Consider the following 19234-nt stretch of genomic DNA (forward strand, 5'->3'; position numbering starts at 1 on the left):
GTCAGACAAAAATAAAAATTAGAAAGAGTTTTTAACCTTTATTAGTTACTTGATAGAGTTAAGTATTGCAGTTAAGTCTGAAACAGTCTCATTGGCATAATCACTATTTCGAGGAATAACTGCAGGGTAGGCAGACTACATAAACAAACAGAGTTTGTTGTTCCTTGTTGTTTATGTTGGAAGATGTGAAAAGAATGATAAGGTAGAAAAGCGCCACAAGAATTTAAGATGGAACAAATGAGTTTGACTTATGTGTTTTAGTCAGTCGATGTATTGATTAATGCAGCGGTTATAACTATTAATACAAAAATAGAAAACAAAGAAAAATTCATTCAATCCGGCTGGACTGGAACCAGGGTCTTCGTGGCTGACACTCCCAACTGAGCTACGGAACGATCCAGCAGAAATTTATCTGAATCTTTCTATGTGCTTGTTCGTAACCCTTATGTTTCGTTTTTAACATTTTTTGCCGCCATGTGTGAAAAATCTTTGAATTTTTTCTTAATTTTTTTTTATAAACTAAGTGACGGGACTCACAAGTCGTGCGCCTGATCGCAAGCGACTCGCCTATCCATAACAGTGGCAGTACCACCCAGCACTTTAAATTACAAAGATCTGAGGGGCACTGCCGTTGCACCCGACACCCTGAGGCATAAGTTGATGAGTCCCATGAGCCCTGTAATTTCACCAGCACTTCAAAACCAGAACGCAGTAATGCTCACATTAGTACTTGCCTGGACGAAGTCTTTCACAAGGAACCTGCTACTAAATTAATGAAGTGGGTTTTTTATTATGTGGTTAATTCTGCCAATCGTAGAATTGTGCTATTATCTCCTATACACATACATTTTTTTGTTTCATGTTACTCGTCTTATAATTGTTACAAAACGTGTCCATTGCTTTCCTTAGTCAGTCACTCGAAAATGTCCCCTCTTACTCGAACTCCTGCACTTGTTAAGTAACACAATATAATAGGACCCTCCGAGTTTCGCCATTCAAGTGTGACAATCACTATTTACGATTTTAGAGTACGCTTTTACATTTATTATGCCTTTTAGGGGAATCTTTGTAAAGGAATTAGGGTAGTTTCATTAAAGAACGGAAGGTAAAAATCATGTGTGGATGCCGTGACGTAGATAAGATTGTTAAATCGAAGTGATAGGCAGTAGTGTCTCCCAGTGAGCTTAGGTCTTTACTGCAATCAGGAACTCACGTGACAAAGTTTATAGGCCATATTGAAAACAACCAACAACAACACACATTTTTAATTTCTTTTGAAAACACGACCGCCAAAGTCTGCTGTGGTCCGAGACTACTCCTAATTATCAACCCATTTATACGTACCACTGCGGGGCATGGGTTTTCAAGGTTTAGGCTATAGTCGGCCACGCTAGCCCAATGCGGATCGGGGACCTCAAACGTTTTCCTATGGTTGTGAACCTTCTTCGACGTGTAGGTTTTTGCTTAAGAGGTGGTAGGTCACACCATTACGCTATCACGGTTTTCGGTTCACTCCCGAGTGACAGTTGTCATTATTTAGAACACTTATTGTAATAAGGCCATATCTGCAAATTAAGAACTTTTCAGGTGAGAGAAGAAAAAAGATTCTACAGACGACATTAGTCGATAACTTTTTTATGCATAAATAGGAGTTATAAAATTTCATACAAACGTAATTTGTTTCATGTAGTCCGTTATTTTTATATGATGAGATGACCACACGTCGTTTTATTATTCCAATGGTGCGAATTAATGTAAATTAAATCGTTCAAAATTAAATCACAAAGAAAAGTAGTGACATTTTGGAGTGGCTGTACCGTTTCAGTGCTGCCCATTAACTAGTGTTGAGCTACTCATACCTGAGCCACCTTTTTTGTAACATTCGCTTGGTAAATTTTCTCAATGCCTCATTTCATGAAAATTTCCCGCATCAGACTTCACCTCGTGTCACACCGAGTATTATTCAAAAAAAGGGCGTTCAGGCGGTTCAGGCGAGGTAGATAACAACGAGTTATGAAGGAACTCAAGTGAGTAAGACAAACATCTAGATCAACGAAGCACTGAGGTTGTGTGAGTTACTGAGGTACGTGCGGTAAAACATGCTGTCACACGACTATGAGACGAAGCGTACGCTCCTTTTTTTTACAGGTGAGGTAGTAGCCTCACCTCAATTTTGAAGTAGGACTAAGTTCAGGTTCTCACCCTATATCGGCCTGTGTACAGGGTTGTCACAGACCGTTGTCACTGACTTCATCCGGTTCTCAACAGTTTAGTGCCTCGGGTGAGCCGGGCCAGGTGCACGTACACTAACCTCCTTATTTTCCAGATAGGTACCGGAGCTGTAAGTACGCTCACTTCCCGTTGCGCATTGCACAGGTTACCGTTGCCACCGCTAAGCCGTCGACTCCAAAGTCCACTACCAAATCTCCTAATTGGTGGCGGAGCTGTAAGACAGTTCCAGACGCAAAAAACGGCGTCACTTCAATTCCCAATAACCTAAGCGGCTCGAGGGACCGGAGGATATCTAGATCATCCTGTCCTGACTTTGTAGAGGATATCTGGCTCATCCACTAGTTTCAGTGTCCTCCCAGAATGTCCGGACATAGCTTCCGACTTAAATGGCAACTCACATGCCCCACGCGTTTCCTCGCCTTAGGCCCATGTCTACACCGCTACAAGACGCGCTAACTGCGCACGAGACGAACGCCCCGGCCACATGCTACCCGAATAGACGAACGTGTTCATTCCTACAGCTAACTACAAACTCCAGTGAGTCCACACTCAAGTCCGGGTCCACCAGAGATGCCCGTGAGTAACACTGGCGGAGGGCTTGGTCCGGACGTCCGCTGTATTCTAATCTTGCCGGTGAGCCCGTAGTCTTTCCAGAAATACCCTATCTCTCAGGTCGGTAGATAGGAACAAGTGGAACCAGTAGCTAAATCTCATTTTTCAAATGAGTTACTCAACTCGATTTAAATTTCGTGCCCTACCCAACACTGCCATGAACGGGTAAAGCCATCTGCATCTGTAGAGCCTTCTTTGCCTTGGGTAAAATCCCCTAATGTAAAATTTTTAAACTACCGAACAACCATTTTGTGTAATAACATACTATCCACACGACATACTAATGTGGCTTAATTTGGGTCATAACGTGACATGTCGACGACACTAACTTACCATATCATGTGTATCAAAAAGTGATGTAATCGTATGCGTGCTCGTGCTATGACATTCCTGTCATTATTCCGTGTTTCCGCTTTAAATGAGGCGTAATTAAATTTTGCTTTTTATCAAATGGTCTGGTGGAATGACCTGTGCTTTGTATTAATTTCCTAAAATTTATTTACTGTCTATTTATCTATTTAAAAAACTACGGGTGGGTTCACAGAGCTTATCCAACACATCTAGGTACAACCTTAGATTAACATAAAGAATCACAAATTAGTAATACAATTTTACGTTATAAGTGTCAAAACTTTAACTTGCTTAATAACTAACCAATTTACTCCATGTAAAAAGTAATCATTTAAAAACCGATTCGTCTCCTTAAGAAGTAGTCCAAAGGAAATCGGTAAATAAATCAATGTCATAGCGGTCAGCGAACACATTGCCGATGAGCGCCTGTATAATAATATGTATTTGGTCGTGGACATTATTGGACTTTTCCTAGGTGAACCGACAATTTGATGACGGTTGCAGGTGGCATCTCGTGATCGCTGTATTGAGGAAGATTATTTTTTTTTATAATATCAAGTAAAAGGACGAACAAGTCGTGCGCCTGACGGTAAACTACACGCCTGTCCATATCAGTTGCAGTGCCACTCAGAGTTTTAGATCGCAAAGATCTGATAGGCACTGCCACTGCGCCCGTCACCCTGAGACGTAAGTTGACAAGTCCAATGTGCCTGTAATTTCACCAGCACCCTTACTCTTCCAAACCGGAACGCAATAATGCTCACTTTACTGTTTGGCGGCAAAAATAGATAAGGTGGCAGTACTTCACTGGGTGAACTCTTTCACAAGTAGCTCTACTGCTACTAAATAAGGCTACGTTCAATAAAAACAATAAGCCGTAGTAGCCTAATTGGTTGACCTATCGCACCTCTAAGTTTCTCGGAATTTGTGTGCGAAATTTACCATGAGCTTTTCCGTCGCGTCGCCACCTGCACGTCGAAGAAGGCTCACAATCCTCGCAAAACATGTGAAGTAGCCACCCAGCATATACCCTCGCCTGAGAGGAGACCCTTGTATTTGGCTGGATTGTAATTTATTTATAATGTACTTTATTAGTGATAGGTACATAATACGTAAATAAATGAAAATCAAAAAAGAAAATTGCAAAATTTCACATATAGGTACATAATTTGTTTCATGTAGTTGGTGTTATTTTTATAACTTTCGTATGATAAAAGCGCTTTTGATGTATATGTGATCACATGTAGCTTTATTATTGCAAAACAAAAAAAAAACAAAAGAATAACCAAAACACTTTAGGTACTTTAAATGTTACCACCGTTTTCTTTTTTTTGTATGTAAGCAGTACAGGTAGGTATTTTGAATTCTGGCAACTGTGAACACTGGACAGTTGGCTGTATGAGATTATCATTTGCCTGTTTACAGTTTATTAAATTGACAGCTTTAAAAGTATAGACAAGTGGACAGTAATGGATTTCCATACTTTGCACGCCTTGGCGGGGAAGAAGTCGCAAGGTCCTTTTATGACAATCTTTCCGTGTTCGTTTTTTGAAAGTAATGCAAACATTTCCGAGCATGTTTGAGAAGTAAATATTTTCGTAATAATATCTTTCGCATGTTTTTATTACATCAAGCCATGGAACGAACAAGTCGTAACCCTGGGGTGGGTAGCGACACGTTTATCCACAACAGTTGCAGTATCACTCAGAGCTTTAAGTCACAAAAGACCTGAAGGGCCAATGTCCGTGGCAATCATAGATTTAGTATATAGGTACCCATAGATTGGCAATGCAAGTGAAAGAGCGTTAGTATACACGTATGTTAGAGCGAGATGGGTAGACGAGACCACTTCATTATACGATATGAGCCTGTATGTACCTAGGGTCAGCTGACAACGAAACAAATTTCTTTTATTTTTGAAAAATAATTGGTTTTAAAATGTGAAATAGTGTTAAACGGACGTTTATTAGTCATGGCAACGTGTTCAGTGCCCGGATTTAACTCATCTAAAAAGGAAAACTCGATGAATTGTACATTTCACATGTTAGTACTATTTAAATTTTTAGCTGTCTAAAAGCACTACCACAAAAGTTTTTTACATAAATATATCCGTAAAATTATACCATTCAAGTGCATTAATAACCCAAATGTATATGAATTCAATTAAAAAATATATCAAATACGTGAATTTCTGAGATTCATAACACAACTTTCATAGAGATTGACAATCGATAATATGTTATCGAGATGTCATTAACAGAAAAAAGGAAAGGCAAAGGCGTGGCTTGCATACAGCCGAAATCGTCTTCATACTTAATATTATTGAATCAGAAATTTCTGGTTTTAGTACTTTATATTTAATTAATATAACATTAGTGCATTATTTTTTGTCTACATTAAAACGAAAATTTCTTTTAATAGCGTAGTTGAGGCACACATTTTTTTATGTTAATTATTGTTTATGATTCAGTATTCCTCAAAACATTGAAGTACGACAGAAATGGCTTATAATGCTAAAGAGAGAAGACTGGGTTCCCAAAAAGTTTTCAAAAATATGCAGCAAACACTTTGAGGAAAAATGCTTTTCCGTTAGAGGCATGGCTAGAGTAAAGCTACGTTCTGGTTCTGTACCCACATTATTCATGTCTTACAATTAATTGATTTTTGTTTTTTTTTATTGTTCCAAAATACGATACTCATATAGGATCACTTGTGTGTCCATCTGTCCGTCTGTCACAGTCAATTTACTCCAAACCTCCAGTAGGTTTGCTGATTATTTTGAAATTTGGTACACATATGCCTTTGTGTGACCAAAACGTGTAACGTAAATAAATTAATTCTGAATTTGAAGTCACTATTGGAAGGGAAAGTTCTCAAGTATATATTTTTTGTAATTTTGAAATATAAATATTTTTAAGTTGTTTAAGAAAATAGACTAAAATAGATAATTCTCCCCTTTATCTTCGAAACTACTGAGCCTAAAGTTTTGAAAAAAATTCAGAAATTGTCTTTAAATCTCTCATTTTAGTGCGAATAAACCTATATTTGCTGTTGGAATCTATTGGAGAACATATTCTTCAACTACAATGTTGAGTTTGTACGGAAACCTCTCCGCGCGAGTTCAACTCGCACTTGGCCGGTTTTTTGGTTCTATTACTTAACTGCAAATTCACTGCTGTGATGCACTTCTATGTCATTATATCATGCAATAATTATAATAGTTATATTTGTTTGTAGGTTGCGGTCGTCAGCTTGGTTCGTGGAGACCATACTATCGCACCGTAACTGATCATGGGTCATATCACCGTTTTGTAGAGCCATAGTGTTATATTGGGTGAAAGTCCCCATTGTTTACCTACCATCTTATGGCACTGCCAGAAGGTGATAGTAGCTTTATTAATTTTGTATTGAACCATTAATTAATTAGTTGATAAACGTCTCGGCGTTTTGCGATAAGACATTTTGAAGAATACGACATGAAAATGAATACGAAGTGAAATGCCGGTGTAATATTGTTAATCGATATTAAAGTAAAATCATTGGATGGCGCAACACTGTTTATCTTGCACACATGCACATTATACGCACACAGATGTATTTTTGTTTTGGTCTCGTCTCCAATACTTCAGGGCCAATCTATGGATATACTAAATCTATGGTGGCAATTCACAGCGCTCGTCACACTGAGACGTAAAGTTGCCAAGTCCCGTGTGCCTGTAGCTTTACTAGCACCATTGTACTGATACTCAAAAATTGTGCAAATAATAAGTCACACATTACTTTTAATGTATACAGACAAATAACAAAGGACAAAGGGATATAAATAAAATATTACGTATTTAATAATAAAATATTAGTTTTCCGCACAGGAAATCGTTTAATGTAATTTAATATTGGTTAATTGTGCAATAATGTTGTCTGAAGTGTTACAATAAATTGATTTTAAGAGTCTATATAACTTCAAATGGGTTTGGCTGATTCCGCATAGCAGTGAAGGTGTTGAATCAATCACTTTTGAAAAAATATGGTGTGAACTTAGAATAATAACGCATAGAAACCTAGTCCGCACACGCTAAGTGAGGCAAATTGAAGCGCGCCCAATGGGCCTACACGAGCGGGCGGGCCTTCAGTGCTCAAGGTCAACTTGCACTGCGAACAAATCAAGAATTTTAGCTAAAAATGCTATAAATGAGTGAAAAAATACGTCAGACAAACATACAATAGACACTAACATCACATTCCACAAGGAAGTAACGCGTTTCAACTTGTATTTTTATATAAATATTCACTAAAACTGAAAATTAACCTACTACTAAAACTAGCCTACATGAATTTGATTTTTGCCTCACTTGTGACAGTTCGTTTGATATGAAACTATCATTCTATGCGTTATTATTCTAAGGGTGTGTAATACGATTTCTAAATATTTTCGCGATAGAAAAAAATTACCTCGAAATTTTACAAGAAAACCGTGGTATTCAATAGGTACTTTACATATACCAATGAATTTTTTGCATCAACTGAACTAAATAGACCACGTATAACTATATGATCTTAATTTTTCAAATAGCTTTAATTTCGTTTGTAAAAAAATTAATTCTGAAATAAAGCCAGTGTTTAACTGCCTCCGTGGCCTAACGGTTACCATGCTGAACTACTAACTACTACTACTAATTTGTGGTGGCGATACAGGGTTTCCCTAGTGCGAGGTTATGAGTGCGTGCGTTTAAAAAAAGTATCCCTGCCGCTTGACCCAGGCAAAATGAACCGTATTGGTACGGGAAAAATTTCAGTTCGAGCAGAGGTAGTATCGACTCTTAAAAAATTCACTTTTATAAAATCCGTCGTGGTTTCATAAATTCCTAACGCTGGCTGGTTGCATTGTGTGGATTTCGCAACTGGGGCCCCACCCTCGAAACACGAAATCCGTACTTACAGCCGTTTTCCCACAATGGGTGACTTACGGAACTACTCTCGAAGTTCGTTAGCGTAAAGACGAACCCTTTCGAAACAATCAAATGGCCCGTTCGTCATCGATCGAAACTCAAGTCTGTAGGTCATATGGTAAAACGGCCGTACATACATATTTCGTCCTTGAACAGTAAGGACCCCTGTTTAAGTACCTATTTTTTTATGTATATAATAACACATACACTCAACATAGCCCCGCACTAGAAAAATCCTGTGTCGCGGGTGTCATGGACCCACATAGACAACCACAAATTACACCCAAACTCACGAGAGAAATAAATGTACGCCATACAAATATTTTTCCCGGCCCGGGAAACGAATATGGGACCTCTGCGTGGCAATCCGGCATTGTAATCGGTCGGCCACGGAGGCAGTTTATTAATTACGTGCAACAGGAAATAGATTACAACCTATTTAAAGTATAACAACGACAACAAGACGATACCTCCAATGAACAAGTACTACAACTGTATTTTTTGGTCATTTCTGTTATTTTCGTAAACAGCTATATTTATATAGTAATATTATGCTCCCCAAATTTTGTAAAAAAAAAGTAATGAATCAAAAAACAAAATTCGAAAAAAAACCAAAAGGCAAGTAAAATTTTGACCTTCAAATTGTTGGATAAACATAGTTCTCTCAACTGACAACACGAAAATTTACTATCAGTCAATACTTGCGCCTACATTTCAGGATCCAAAAATTACTAACGTAAAAATACAATTTGTATGCCAGTTTGTTACATAACCTTATATAAAACGATTTATCTAAGTAAGCAATATAGAATGACAGGTGACAGGAGTGCAATGCGCCTTGTAGGAGTGGGGTAGGGGAGGTAATAGCCGGCATCCCGCAATCACTGCGCAGGAGTCGCCGACGCGTCAACTGTTGCGTGCACGGAGGAAACACACAGGAGGAATATTTCGAGTTACACTTTTGGTTTTTGAAGGTCTGTTTATTACTAGCATACTTACATATACACATAAAACACTTGCTAACCAGACCGGTAGCAGTCAATTGCTCATAATTCAATTAAATAAAACTGGTTCAAATACACATTATTTTTGTCCACTTTCTAGTCGAAAAAATTCTGACATATTTAAAAAAAATTATGAGATTAGTGTTAATAGTTTGAAACAATATTCTGAACAACTTACATCTAACAGGTATCTGCGACCAATACCAACCAGGTCTTCGATTCGATCACTACATTTTCCAGCTTTGTGTAATATCCCCAATACCCAAAATCACTCCGTGTATTCACGCCGCTGAACAACGCAGGCGCACGTCCAAGATTGGCACCTGTCAACCTTCGCCACGCTGCGCGGCCACGCTCCACCTCGTTATCCAACCTACGACCGTGTATCATCATTACTAATTAGCCGACTACGAACGAAACGAGGTTTTGTGCTTTTCGCTATCGCTGCGACCAATTACTTGACAAAGGACGGTAGGAGCCTCTCCCCCCACTTATTGTGGAGAAGCTGACTCGCCTCTACGGCCGGGATACCTGATGTTGTCGCCCCGGCGAAGTGCAGCGTATATTAGTGCAAAAATCTCTAGACCTGCCCAATTGGTGGTTAATTAATATCTTTTTCGAAGTCATGCGACTTTTAAACAAACTATACGTAAGTACCTAATTTCGCTGGATAAGTTCACAGAAAACTTTCACCAAAAATAAAAAAAATTAAATAGTTCTTTATTTTTGATAGCACTGGCCGTAAAGAAGTGAGTACCTAACAACCTCCTAAGGCACCGTGTACCAACGTCATAATGCACATAAAGGCAAATTTATTGTTTGTAAAAACTTAACCTAAATACATAAATCTTATTAAACAACCTTTTATTTACGTACATGTTGTTCACTGTTAAAGTGGCGTAACTCCATATTACTTTGGAGAGATGTATGAATGAATTAGTAAATAGATAATTTTAAGTTTATTTTATTGTTCTATTTCTTGTTGTTTGTGTATTTGTTTTTTTTTCTTTTTAAGATGTTATTTATTAACTAAATTGTCGTAACGCCATGGTGCAAACTGTTATGTTACACATTTTGTCTATAAATAAATAAATAATAAATAAATATTATAAATGGGCAGTACTCATGGATATTTGGGAAAATTTTTAGGAAGAATTTGTATTTATTTTTTGTCAATTTCGTAGTACTTATGTAAATAGTTTTTGATGATATAGTGATCCCCAAAATAAATTACTTTTAAGAAAATGTTACCATGCCGGACTGCCACGCAGAGGTCCCAAGTGCGAACTCTTTCTTAAGGAGCTCTATAAAAATATGTCGTTGATTGTACCTAAAAATGTACTAATTAGACACATCAGATCCAAGCCCTCAGATGATAGACGTATTTTTCTAGAGAACCCTAAACGCTAAATTTGAATGTGATACCTACTTTCATTATAATGTACACTGAGCATTTACGTGATTATGTAATAGTAATATCGTCTGGTTTTATTTGTGTATGAGTATAGTGCGTGGATATCTATTCTCAGCCGTATTTGAAGGCGGACGTGCCTTCTGCAAATTTTAATAACAATAGATTCCATAACTGTGTCAATATAGCTTCCGTGTAAATCTGTGTCAACGCATGATGATCGTGCAGTTATTGATAATTATTATGCTAAAAATTCTGTAGTGATTTCTGATTAATGACAACCAGAAGCCCACCCCAGAGAATACAAGGAGAAGAAGCCCCAACCCCCACACCAGCAATTGAACTAGTATCAGCTGCAAAAAAAGAAAAAAGTTGGCTTCAATCGAACACTGCCTGAAGATTATACGCATCATTTCCAGAGCAAGCAAGAACCTTCACAGGGTTCGCGGAATAGCAAATTAATTTGTTTTCATTTTTATTGACATGGATTTCCACAAACTGAATCTAATAATTAATTATAATAATTAAATCATTTATTTGGCATCCAAGGCCCACTTGTTAGTAAATACAGACAATTTTAACTTACGACTATTATTAGTTAATACAGAGACAAAACATAAAAACACACATTATTACGCTCGAAGCGCCGACTACCTCACCACCTCACCAGAACCTAGATGAAATGACGAAGCATCGGCGCATGGAACTTAGTGGCAAACGTTTTCAGGATGCTGTTAAGACTAGAGAGTAGCGACGCCGTCTTTTTTCGCATCACAGCGAAAAAGTCCTCTACTGTCGCTTGAGCAAACATCGACGATGCGCACTACAGTATTACGGTAGTCCCAACAGCATCCTGAAACCGTTATTATATTGAATGCGCAGGGCGCCGAGTGCCTTCTGCGTATAGTTAACCCACAGACCACCCGTGTACAAGGATTAAATACATGCCTTGAATACAGTTATTTTGGCTTCCTCACTACAACGGGCAAATCTATGTGCCAACATATTACATCTGGCAGCCAACGCCCTACGTTCCAATTAAAATAAATGCCTATGTACAGTAATAACAACCAAGAGACTAAACTAGACACAATGTGTTATTTTTAATAAATCACTGCACTATAAATTTCACATGGGCTTTCGAATCTAATAAATTAATCATTAATATAAACGCGGTGTTGGTGATTTGAATCAATATAATAATAATTATAAAAAACATACTTTACTTTTTTCATCTTATTATTACTGCCACACTTTTTTTGTTTAAATCATCAGAGTTTTTGTAGAAATGATGCAACTCAGCCTTGCCCTTCTTCGGTTAAATCGATCGACGCGTGAACACATTGCAGGATCATAAAACAGTCGTGTAGAACTTCGTTATTATCTTAGTAGAATAAGACGTATTTACAAATATATACACAAACGATATTGAACAGATTTATAAGGCGAGTGAATGAGAGACTATTTTAACACAACCAGATTGAGGACGTCCGAACAAAAGTTCAGGTCCAAAATATCCTTAACCGACCAATATGTATCAAAGGACTGATTGCGACATGTGGAAGCTGTTACCTGCTTACCTCGACGTGAAAAGAGCAGGATTCGAATTGATAATAATCACGATAATGATATTATATTTATAAAATTAAATTGAATAACAAAACCGCCGCTACCGCTAGTAAATTCGTACCACATGTTTGTATCCGAACGTGTCAAATGTCAATCTCGAAATCATTTTCCTAGAGATTTTGTTTTTTCACTGTTTCTCATTTTTAGTTAAAACTTAAAGAGACAACCATTAATCAGCAGGGATATCAGTTAATTATCCAAGAAAACAAATATGTATTGATAATTTCAAACCCTTGAAAGAGCTGTATGTATGTACGTACGTATGTGTATTATATAGATAAAAACTGTCGGGGTAAGTTAATTGCACAATTTGAAATAAAAAAATGTTGTATTCCGAATCACACATTTAACCCATTTCATTAAGAAATATGCCATTTTCTCTAAATCTTTAATAAATCGCTTGCACTTAGTTTCGATGCAAATTGAAGTCAAATATATAACCCTTTACTACACGATTGTACAATTGCGCAGGATTACAGGGCATGGACACGGACATTCGGCGCAGACACGCTGACGCAAGAATGATCTGAGATCGTCAGGACGAATCGATTGCGTAGAGAAATTGAGATTGTGGTTTCAAAATCTCTTCAAGAATCTAAATTCAAAATGTTGATTTTCTTACTGCTTTTTTAAATGTTTTAAGTATCTTTGACTAAATAGTCTGCCTAAACATGAATTACATATTAAAAGTATGTAGGCACAGAGTTTTTAATGCAACAAAAACAAAAAAATATGAAGGTATAGGTAACGTAACTAGTACCTTACGAAGTATCATAAAAAAAAGAAACTATACCTATTTACAAGTTGCACTATTAAAGGTACTATTTACAAATTCAAAAATTATCCTTATGAACTTATGTGTTTGAAAAGCTCCTGTACAGTACTGGGAATTATTTTAATAAGGAACGTTGTACAGAAAATTGTGGACACTCAAAAAATAAATGGTTAGGGTTAGGGATACGGAAAAGTATCGATACTTTTTGGAATCGAGTACTTTCCTTTCGATACTGATGCTTTTGTACACGACAGGTACTTTTCATTCGATACTTTTCCGGTATTAGTACTTTTTGACAAGTATCGTATTGTTTCAAATAACTTCCTACTTAGTACACCTCAATCGCAGATCTTCTTCACAATTTATATGGCTATATAGTGTTTGCCACCCTTTGCCTCTTTATGAGAATAACAATGAAGAAAAATAATTAGAAACGTTTCAATTGGCATTTTCCGTTTGGGTTTCGTAATCGTTTCTCAGTGTCCATCACGGCGTCACGATCACGATAAAGTCGGTCTTAGAGAAAAAAAAAACACGTTTTAAAGTAGACAAATGCATTAATTCACAAATAGAGCATTTATATTGTAATAATAGGTAATTGATCTGTGCACACGTGCGCGATTTCATCAATTTTAACATAATCTATTACCTGTAAAATGCGGCCAATGTAAAATGCCCACCAAAAATGATGCTTGGAAGTAATTTGAGAAAATAAACAATAATGATGTGATATGTAAAATAGGTTTTAAAACTTTAAAGTACTTCAGGTAATTCTTCAAATATGAAAAAACATCTTAAGATCCGTCTTGCCGTAACTACGAAAAAATCTGCAGAACCAAAGTATCGATACCTTGAGTAATCGATACTTTTGTTTCAATACTTTTATGAATACGACACTACACCACTACTACCACTGCAATATCGGTACTGTGTCCCTAGTTAAGATCACAGTAATAATGCGAACAATAATCATGATCATAGTAATCATGCGGAATTTCCGACTTTCTTCCGGTTAATCGGCGGGTTCCGCAAGGATCTTTATTGGGACCAACACTGTTCATCATCTACATTGCTGATTTACCTAGGGTGACTAAACATTGTAGGTACCACTGTTACGCGGATGACGTTCAGCTATACATACCAGTATACCCAAATAACCTACATGTAGCAAAATCACGCATGTACGATGACTTGAGAGCGATTGCTGCTAGGTCTGCTATAAATGCCTTAATTTTAAATCCCATTAAGTCTAAGTTCATCGTACTTGGCACTAAAAATCAAATCAATAACATTGTAGATAAGGGTCCTAAAATAAAGATCGCAGATAGGGATATCGCTCGAGCTGTGGAGGTGAAAAATCTTGGCATCACACTAGATGGTTAATTTCGAGAGTCATTTGTTGGGACAGGTTAGAAACTGCTTTTACCGCCTAAAAATGTTGTACAAAATACGTACCTAATTATGTAAATGAGCGAGTACGTATTACTCTCTCCGAATCTTTGATCCTTTCCAGGCTCAATTCCGGAGACATTGTTTATAATTCTCGTCTGTAAAGTAAAATCCAACGGCTGACTCAACGCGCACAGAATGCATGCTTGTAGATTTTGCTTTGCGATTCCCCCTCGTAGCCACATCACACCGTTCTTAAACAATGCAAATATGCTGAACATGAACTCAAGAAGGCAGTTGCATTTCGCGTGTATGTTGTTTGGCGTAGTGAAATTTCAGAAACCGGAATACCTGTATGAAAAATTATAGTTCTCCGCATTTCATGACCACCTATACCACCAGATCCGTACGGTCTCTGTTGGCGGGTCAAATTCATCGTACTGTACCATTTACGGGAAACTTTCGCTATCAGGCCACAAGGTGTTGGAATGATATTCCACCTCCACTTAGACTTCTCAAATCTAAGTCCACCTTCAAAAAGCATTTGAGGGAACTTATTTTTGAGAGGCAAAAGGTGGATAGCGACAGCTTCTGAAACACCAATTTGTAAAATTTATAATAATTAATTTTTTGTCCTATTTCTTTGTTTTATCCTTTTTTATATTGCTAGTTGGTTTTTTAAATTTCATTGTCGCCACACCCGTACGCTTCCGCCGACGCTTCCGCCGACACATCAACACAGACACACAACTACACGAAAACCCACTGCACGACTTACACATTAGTTACACGTTGCTTTTTGCTATTGATGCACCACACCGCGTTACCTTCTAGTATAGGCGATAGCTGAAGATCAGTGCGTTGCTTTTGGGCAACACCTGCATTGAGCTATGGCCTGTTTGGCTTGCTGCAGCACTCACAACTTGCTTTTAATTAATTAGTAGATATATGTTGTTTATTGTGTATATTTATTTGATTTCATACATTTTTGTTCTTTTGTATGTTTTGTTTTGAGTTTTTTGTCTTCTTTTTTTCGTTATTTGTTGTTTCATATTATTGTGTGTGCTTGTGGAAAGTCAATAAATGTATTCTGTCTATCTATCTAACAATATGTACACAACGAGTTAGGATTTAACTTGACAATACATTTTTTTTTAAATAGATCATCCGCAATAACATGTAATATACATGGCTGTATTGATTATAGTCAAATGTATTGATATAGTATGTATTAACAACCACCTTTCAGGTGTTATTTCAGACTGGAGGCATGCTACAAAGAGACGTATGTTACCTACATATCTTAATTGTTTCTTTTATTATTAATTTGTATTTTCTTTCATTGTAGGTATTGTATAATAGTCACCAAACGTGCCAGTAACAATTGCACTATTGGGATAATAAGACCACATCAAAATGCAAAAATGCAAGAAGCAAAATGACATCTTTTTATATTTTATAACTTTCACTTCTCATACTCTAAAGTCAATATACCTCACGTTCCATGTGTAAATAGCACACCTACCTAATTTTTTCATTTACTTCGGAGTGAACAAACTCAAACAGCCAGCAGGACGCTCGGTTTTAGTTCCGTGCAATGTCGTAATCGATGAGGTTAATTCAAGGTACGATTATATTATTTATATTGGTGGGATTATTTATTTATTTTTATTTAATAGCTTATTGTACAGGAAAAATACAACAAGTCACAAAGAATACAAGGGAAATTAAAAACAAAAGGTTCTGCTTATTTGTAATAGAAATTTCTTCCTGCAGACCTAAATATAGGACACTATAACTAAAATAACGGGAATATGTGCACAACAAAACAAGAAAAAAGAAATAATATAATAATATTAAATTGTTATAAATTATATAAATACTTAGATAAATACATTGTTTATAATATAATACCTAAGATGTGGATGGAATAGTAGATAAATAATGCTCTTTAACTCTCACTTTAAAAATTGCCAACGATTTACTTTCGTGAACAGTAATAGGAAGTGCATCCCAAAGTCTAACCGCATGAACAGTGAAGAAGTGAGAATAGAAACCGGAATTGAAGCATGGAAAAGATAACTGGGATCTAACAAGAGAGCGACAGGGTTTATCCTGGGACCTAAGGAAGCTGAAACGCTCTTTCAGGTACCCGGGAGACACAGGGTTATGTAAAATATTACAAAGAATGGAGACAATATGCAAATTCCTGCGGAAACGGATGGGAAGCCATTTGAGCTGACTGCGGAAATGTGAAATTCGGTCATATTTACGAATCCCAAAGATGAACCTTATACATAGGTTTTTGCAGTCGTTCAAGCTTATTTAGCAGTTCTTCAGTTCAGATTATATATATTAGTGGTTCAAAACTTTACCATATTAACGAAATATATTGCTATTTTAAAGAATATTTTCTACGAAAATCTATAATTTTTTACTCTTTTTTTTTTCTTATAATACAAGTGACGGGACGAACAAGTCGTGCGCCTGATGATAAGCTACACGCCTGTCCATAACAGTTGCAGTGCCACTCAGAGCTTTAAATCGCAAAGATCTGAGAGGCACTGTCACCCTGAGGCATAAGTTGACAAGTCCCATGTGCTTGTAATTTTACCAGCATCCTTATTCTTCAAAAACCGAACACAGTAATGCTTCTTCATCTTACCCATTGCTGAAATAGGTAAGATGGCAGTACTTCCCTGGACGAACTCTTTCACAAGGAGCTCTACTGCTGCTGAAATCTCACCTGATGGAAAATGACGATGAAGGTCGACGATGTGGCATGCACACCTAAAAATACCTATTCACTCTGGCCTTGAAAGGTCCAAGTTATGGCGTTTCGGGGAATAAGTCCTCAGGCAGGGAATTCCTCATTCTAGCCGCTCGCCATATAAATGTGTATTTTTCTATGTCTGTGCATTTCAATGCACGTGATTCAAATATAGAAATCTTGTAAAAAAACATCACTTACACACACTCAAGATTATTACTCCTGCATCTCCCGCATCCTGTCAACCAATACCCCATAAGTCACATTTCCTTTGCGTTACAAACAAAAAACGTCAAAACACAAAACATGTGACATCGTTATCCCAACATTCCTATTTTGAAAATAAATACGCAAATAGGAAATCGGAAATGCGTAAAGTTTCTGGTTTTGCCAGGTGGTAGCTAGTGGTATTTTTGTGATAAATGTGGCTTAAATATGGTATAATTCCCAAAGGTTCAAGTTGAACGTAAGAACCAAAACATTGCTGTAATACCTTATTATCACTTTTCGGTCAGTTGATATAATTATCACAAATAGTACAAATTCATTACCTCACACTCTAATTATTATTATTTTCTCATATTCTTGCTCCGTTGTTAATAAATGCTACCTAGTTCTAGCAATAAGGCCGAAAGTTGTACTTGTCTTTCGTGTATTGTTTTTTTTGTTATATATTTGTTCTTGTGTGCAGTAAAGTATACTTGTATTTAGTGGTAAGTAGTAGTAGTGTGGTAGTAGTAGTTCAAATACCATCCCATCTGATCCCCAAAACTGATCCACCGCCAATTTTAAATTGCAACTGATCCCCTCTATACACTGTATTTGTGAGATGAGTACAGTCAAGAGAAAAAGAAGTTTTGAAATCAAAGTTAATGCAATTATAAAAGTTAGCACGTTTAATGTTGTTCATTTCTAATAAACTAAATAAAATACAGCAGAACCCTCAAATTCATTTTCTTGTTTACTGTACCACAGTACCTACCAAAAATAAACTTGTAAGTACCAGGGTATCAGGTGGGAATAAAATATTAATATTTATTCTTGATCCCTTGCATTGCGGCTCCGATGGGAAAAGAAAATAATTTAAAATAAAACGGATCCCCCACGGGATCAGTTTTAGGGGATCAGATGGGAATAATCCGATTCAAAAAGGTACGTAGTGTAGTGTAAAAGTATAAGTGTGGTAAAGTTTGGACCAGCCCCATCCCATGTTAATGCCAATCGTCGTTTGACTATTAAAACCTTACACTTTTTAATTGAATTCAATTTGAAATTTCCAGAGAGGTAACCTTTAAACAAATTTATTCGGTGCATAAAACATGAGGTTTTGAAATTTATCAGTAGATGTCTCCGTAAACATAGTACACATTTCAGGTTTTAACGGTTAATAAATTGTATTGCATTATTAGCTGAAAAATTCAATTTTGAAAAATAGTTGACACACGAAGTTTTCCTATATCTATGGATTATCATAGTAAGGTGACGCAATAGAAAATACTCTTATAGCTATAGAATTTAATTTTTGCATCGCAATTGCTTTTTAAGGTATTATTTTTTTACCTGTGGCAAAAAACAGAAAATATTTTTTTATAATTATTAATACAAAGATCGAACACTCAGAAAAAATTCCTTCGATCCGGTCGGATTCGAACCGACGTCTTCTTGCATACCATGTCAGATGCTATACCGACTAAGCCACGGAACGATTATATATTAATAATTATAACAAACTAGTGGAATCATTTCACAAAAAAGTAATTGAATATCAATATTGAATTGAGAAAAATATTGAATTGAAAAATTTAGAAATAGTTATTTGTTCAACAAGAGAGCAAAGTCGTTTTTTGGTGCGAGTGCTGTTTTTGAGTCCTGAGCAAGCGAAAGATTCTATAGTTGAATCACGAGCGTAGCGAGTGATTCAGAATTAGAATCTTGAGCGAAGCGAGGGACTCAAAAATACGAGCTGCAAAATAACTTTGCTCTCGCGTGATACATACAACTTTTCACCTCAGCAGCGAGAACATATATATATACTAAAGGGACAAGTAATAAAAACACGTCATGAAAGCAAATGCATCATTGTACATTTACAAAAATACAGAATTTACAAAAAAT

The sequence above is a fragment of the Hyposmocoma kahamanoa genome, unplaced genomic scaffold (assembly GCF_003589595.1).
Source record: "Hyposmocoma kahamanoa isolate Upper Pololo Valley unplaced genomic scaffold, ASM358959v1 244, whole genome shotgun sequence".
NCBI classification, from domain to species: Eukaryota; Metazoa; Arthropoda; class Insecta; order Lepidoptera; family Cosmopterigidae; genus Hyposmocoma; species Hyposmocoma kahamanoa.